This window comes from Lipotes vexillifer, unplaced genomic scaffold (genome assembly GCF_000442215.2).
Source record: "Lipotes vexillifer unplaced genomic scaffold, Lipotes_vexillifer_v1.1 scaffold1335, whole genome shotgun sequence".
Lineage (NCBI taxonomy): Eukaryota > Metazoa > Chordata > Mammalia > Artiodactyla > Lipotidae > Lipotes > Lipotes vexillifer.
Window position 1 is genome coordinate 661,654 of NW_006770293.1, and position 6,586 is coordinate 668,239.

At 41.6% G+C, this 6,586-nt stretch overlaps 1 pseudogene; it reads left to right on the plus strand.

The window, feature by feature from the left end:
- The first annotated feature begins 3,120 nt into the window (after positions 1-3,120).
- LOC103082248 (40S ribosomal protein S15a pseudogene) lies at positions 3,121-3,540 on the plus strand (annotated as a pseudogene).
- Positions 3,541-6,586: the final 3,046 nt, after the last annotated feature.

The following is a 6,586-nucleotide window of genomic DNA, read 5'->3' on the forward strand; positions in this document are numbered from 1 at the left end:
ACTCTTGGGAATTGGTTTATACTGAAACAATATAGATCATCTCACCTATGCAGTCCCCTAGTACCACTTATTTAATGCTGATTACATTATTGCTCCCGAGAGTACAGCATCCAGCCACTTCCAGTGACTGTCAGGGAGGGACACTGTGCTCAATGATGATGAGGGCAAGTCTTACGCTGAGTATGCAGGAAAACAAGAACCATCATTCATTTTCTAGTCATGTAAAATTTACCATTTGGAATTTTATAGCATGAAAATAGAACAACAGATTTTCCAACACTGACTTCTCTTGAGCTCTTTAGGCCAGAATCACTGCATTCCTAGACCAGGTTCTCACTCTCTGTTGACCACACCCCTGCCTTCCACACACTACTGCCAGGAGAGGAGACGCAAGGGGCCCATGTGCAACATGAGAACAGCAGCCCCATTCTGACAAGAAACGTCTGTCCCTTGTTGGGCATGACTTAAGACCATCCTGGGAGAACACAATGTAGCCACACCAATCCACGGCAAGACAGGACATAAATTGGAAGGGACTGTTGGCATTATGGAGCAAAAGTTGCAAAAGCCCTGAGAGCAGGAAGACAGATGATCTTTGAGCATCTTTGTTAAACCACTTTGTTTTGTCTCTGTTACAGTAGTACAGAATCATCTCACTCCCATATACAATTGTCCCTCGGTATCCTCAGGCGGATTGTTTCCAGGATCCCTGTGGATACCAAAATCCTTGGATGTTCAAGACCCTTATATAGAACAGTGTAGTATTAGCATATAAGCTATGCACATCCTCCCTGATACTTTAAGTCATCTCTAGATTACTTATAATACAATGCAAATAGTAAATACATAGTTGTAAATACAATGTAAATGTTATGTAAAGAGTTGCCAGTCCTTGGGGCTTCCCTGGTGGCGCAGTAGTTGAGAGTCTGCCTGCCGATGCAGGGGACACGGGTTTGTGCCCCGGTCCGGGAAGATCCCACATGCCGCGGAGCGGCTGGGCCCGTGAGCCATGGCCGCTGAGCCTGCGCGTCCGGAGCCTGTGCTCCGCAACGGGAGAGGCCACAACAGTGAGAGGCCCGCGTACCGCAACAAAAAAAAAAAAAAAAAAAAAAAAAAAAAAGAGTTGCCAGCCCATCGCAAATTCAAGTTTTGCCTTTTGGAACATTCTGGGACTTTTTTTTCCTGAGTTTTTGTGATCCATGGTTGGATAAATCTGTAGATGCAGAACCCAAGTATATGAAGGGCTGACTTTATTGGATATCGAAAATCTTTTTAATTTTCATAAATCCGGTAGGCAAGAAAAATAGTATTTTATTTTTGCTCTAATTTAAACCATCATTATATTAGTGGGGTTGAGCCTATATTTATGTTTCTCAATCATTTGTATTTCTTCTTTAAATTATCTGTTCACGTTCTGTGCCCATTATTTTCTACTAGGGACTTTTTCATTCTGATTTTTAGGAGATCTATCTATATCTATCTATATATAGATAGATATAGATAGATATATAGTCTCCATTTTCCCATGATATAAGTTATAAAAACTTATAGTTTTCCCAATATACCTTTTGATTTTGTTTATGGTGTTTTTAGTTGTTCTAGATAAGACTTGTTGGCTTTGTGGGGGTTTTTTTTTTCAATTTTGTTTTAATCAGATTTTTCAATTGGCATTTTATGTCATTTTCAGAAAGGTCTTTCCTACTCTTAGATGATATCAATAATTTATTCATATTTTCTTCATTATGTTTATAGTTTTGCTTTTACATTTAAATTTTTGTTTTGTCTATAATTGACTTTGATATAAGAATGAGGGAGGGATCAAGCCCCACCCCTACTCCCCCCAAAAAAACCCAATCAGTCCTGCCAATACCATATTCTGTCTACCTTTCCTCCATTAGTTTGAAATTCCACCTTTATCATCTATTAAACCCCAATCTGTATTGGGTTACATTGTCTATTACCATATTTTTTAAATTACTAATTCCCGACAAAATATTAGCAAACCTAATCCAACAGCACATAAAAAAGACCATACACCATGACCACGTGGGATTCATCCCAAGTTCACAAGAATGGTTCAACATATGCAAATCAATGTGATATACCACATAAACAAAAGAAAAGACAAAAACCACACCATCATCTCAGTAGATGAAGAAAAAGCATTTGACAAAATTCAACATCCATTCATGATAAAAACTCTTACCAAAGTGGGTATAGAGGGAACATATCTCAACATAATAAAAGCCATTTTTGACAAACCCACAGCCAATATAATACTCAGGGGTGAAAAGCTGAAAGCCTTCCTGTTAAAATCTAGAACAAGACAAGGATGCCCACTCTCACCTCTTCTATTCAACACAGTATTGGAAGTCCTAGCCAAGGCACTCAGAAAAGAAAAAGAAATAAAAGGTATCCAGATTGGAAGGGAAGAGGTAAAAGTGTCATTATATGCAGATGACATGATACTATAGATAGAAAACCCTAGAACCGATCAATGAATTCAGCAAGGTAGCAGGATACAAGATTAACATACAAAAATTGGTTGCATTTCTTTACACTAACAATGAAATATCAGAAAGGAATGTAAAAAAAGAATCCCTTTTAAAATCACACCCCCCAGGCTTCCCTCATGGCGCAGTGGTTAGGAATCTGACTGCCAATGCAGGGGACAGGGGTTCGAGCCCTGTTCCAGGAGGATCCCACATGCTGCAGAACAGCTAGGAGCCCACGAGCCACAGCTGCTGAGGCCTGCGTGCCTGGAGCCTGTGCTCCACAACAGGAGGGGCCACCGCAATGAGAGGCCCGCGCACTGCAAGGAGGAATGGCCCCCGCTCACCACAACTAGAGAAAGCCCGCGCGCAGCAATGAAAACCCAACGCAGCCAAAAATAAATAAAATAAATTTATATTAAAAAAAACTGCACCCCCAAAAATAAAATACTTAGGAATAAAACTAACCAAAGAGGTGAAACACTTATATACTGAGAACTATAAAACATTAATAAAGGAAATTGAAGATGATTCAAAGAAATGGAAAGATATCCCGTGCACTTGGATTGGAAGAATTAATATTGTTAAAATGGCCATCCTGCTCTTTCCACCATCTTTCTGTGCCGCCATAATGGTGTGCATGAATGTCCTGGCTGATACTCTCAACAGTATCAACAATGCCAAAAAAAGAGGCAAATGCCAGGTTCTTATTAGGCCATGCTCCAAAGTCATCGTCAGGTTTCTAACTGTGATGATGAATCATGGTTACATTGACAAATTTGAAATCATCGATGATCACAGGGCTGGGGAAATTGTTGTGAACCTCACAGGCAGGCTAAATAACTGTGGAGTGATCAGCCCCAGATTTGATGTGCAACTCAAAGACCTAGAAAAATGTCAGAATAACGTGCTCCCGTCCCATCAGTTTCTTTTCATTGTACTGACAACCTCAGCTGGCATCATGGACCATGAAGAAGCAAGACGAAAACACACTGGAGGGAAAATACTTGGATCTTTTTCTAGGGATGTAATACACACATGCAAATAAAATGCCTCAGAGGATATCCAAAGCAATCTACAGATTTAATGTGATCCCTATCAAATTACCCATGAGATTTTTCACATAAGTGTAATAATAATAATCTGGGAAAATATTATGAAAACCTTATGCTAGTAAATCCAACAACTTAGATAAAATGGGCAAATTTCTTGAAAGACACAGATTACCCAAGCTTACCAAGGAAGAAATATACATAACCTGAAGAGCCTATCTATTAAAGAAATTGAATTTGTAGTTTAAAACATTTCCACAAAGAAAACTGCAGGCCCATAGGGCAGCACAGGTGAATGCCACTGAACATTTACAAATTCTTCATGAACTCTTCCAAAAAATTAAAAAGGAGAATACTTCCCAACTCATTCTATGATTACAGAATTACCCTGACACCAAAACCAGACAAAGATATTACAGAGAAATGGCAGACCAATATTCCTATGTTATAAACATAGATATCAAAAATCCTAAACAGGGGGCTTCCCTAGTGGCGCAGTGGTTGAGAGTCCGCCTGCCGATGCAGGGGACACGGGTTCGTGCCCCGGTCTGAAAAGATCCTACATGCCGCAGAGTGGCTGGGCCCGTGAGCCATAGCCTGTGCTCCGCAACGGGAGAGGCCACAACAGTGAGAGGCCCACATACCGCAAAAAAAAAAAAAAAAAAATCCTAAATAAAATTTTAGCAAATTGAATCCAAAATTTATAAAAAGGGTAATACATTTGACCAAGTGAAGTTTATCCCAAGAATGCAAGATTGTTTTGACACTTGAAAATCCATCAGTGTATAATTCATCATGTTAACAAACTAAAGAATATTCATCTATAAATATATAAATACATAAATTATTTCTGATGATGTCAATAGATGCAGAAAATCATTTGAGAAAATCCAACATCCATTCCTGACGAAAACTCTCAGAAAAGTAGGAATAGAAGGAAAATTCTTCAACACATTAAAGGGCATTTACTTAAAATCTTACAACTAGCATCATACTAAATTGTGAAAAACGGAATCAATTTTCCTGTAAGATCAGGAAGAAGACAAAGATGCCAAACCTCGACATTAAAGATTCCAGCCAGTGCAATAAGGTCAAGAGACAAGAAAGAAAAACCACCTATATTGGGAAGGGAAGAAGTAAAACTGCCTTTTCTTCACAAATGTCATGCTCCCCTATGTAGAAAATCTGATGAAATCTATAAAAACTCTACTAGAGCCCATAAGTGAGTTAAGTGAATTTACAGGATACAAGATCACTATATAAGAATTAGATTTCCAGTTCAAGATGATGAAATAGAAAGATCCTGAACTCACCTCTCATAGACCCACCTACAGCTACATATGAACAACTTCCTCTGGAAAAAACTTAAATGTTGGCTGAGCATGGACTACACTGGGCAAATGAGAAGAAAACCACATTAAAATGGGTAGGGGGCTTCGTTGGTGGCACAGTGGTTAAGAATCTGCCCACCAATGCAGGGGACACGGGTTTGAGCCCTAGTCTAGGAAGATCCCACATGCTGCAGGGCAACAAAGCCCATGCGCCACAACTACTGAACCTGCGCTCTAGAGCCTGTGAGCTGCAACTACTGAGTCCATGCACCTGGAGCCTGTGCTCCGCAACAAGAGAAGCCGCCGCAATGAGAAGGCCGCGCACCGCAATGAAGAGTAGCCCCCACTCGCCGCAACTAGAGAAAGCCCACGCGCAGCAACAAAGATCCAACGTAGCCCAAAATAAAATAAACAAAATTTTAAAAAATGGGGGGTAGGAATGGCTGGGACACAATCTTGCTATACATACCACTGTTGATACAGTGACCCCAAATCAGGAGGGAACTCAAAACCCAGAGCTTCTCCCTGAGGATTGAAGGGTATCAATCGCACATCAAGCACTCCAACTTTTAATACTTGCACCTGAGAGATGAACCCCCAGATACCTAGCTTTGAAAACCAACCAGGCTCACATCCACAAGATCCACAAAACTGTAGCAATCTGATAAATGGCTCTAGAAGGGCTTGCACACTTAGACTCATCCTCCCCAGGGCTCAGCTGAGGCAGCAGATTGCATTTAGACTTTGAGTGAAAGAGGTTCGTTTTCATATATTAAAGCATTGGCCTGGGGGGCAGGCATCTATTTTTACACACACATCTAAGAGCTGTTGGAACACTCTCCTGAAACAGAGACCGGTGGGGGCCATCTATGTGCTGTCACTCTGCCTTGCTTAGCCAACAGACGCCCTCTTTTTCTTTCTCTTTTATTCCTATAGGCCTCATTTTTATGCTTCCCTACTTCCTCACTAGAGCCAGTGGGCACCATCTTCATGCTCTCAATTCTGCTGTGATCTAGAGCACCAGTATCTCCCAGAAGGGAGCTTTTACATGTGTCTGATGCCCTGAGTTTTGCAGCTACTGCCTAGGGGATGCCCCTTGATTGCCTGACTCTAGAGGCCAGGAGAGCATGCATTTCTAGGTCCTCTGGGGCTGTAACAATCAGACAGACAGTTTTGGGCAGGCTACCACGCCCAGAGCACTGCACAGACAGCAGACTCAAACAAGCAGACTCCCAGTCATTCTGTGAGAGAAGCCTATTTGCTGGTCCAGGAGCTTTGGCCTAAGAGATAGGCTTCTGGTTTGATACACAACTAATGGCCTAAGGAAGCGGTCTCAGGGAACAGAGGCTGGTGGGCACAATCTTTGTGTTCTCCCTCTGCCTCACCAGCTCACCAGTATCTCCCAGAGAGGAGCTTATACCCTTGTCTGGCACCCTCATTTTTGTAGCTGCTGCCAAGGGACACTTCCACATGATCTGGCTCTGGTAGCCAGTAGAACTATAACCAAAGAAAAAGTGTTCTTAAATAGCTAACATTCCCAGGGCACATCAAGAGCAAGAGACCCAGGAGCTCAATCTCTCTGTGAAAGAGGCCTATTAACTAATCATCACATCACAGATGCAGCCTGAGGGGCAAGTTTCTAATTAAACACACATCTAAGGGCTGACTGTAATCTTTTCCACAGACCTCAGAAGTGGGGGGGGGGGGGGTC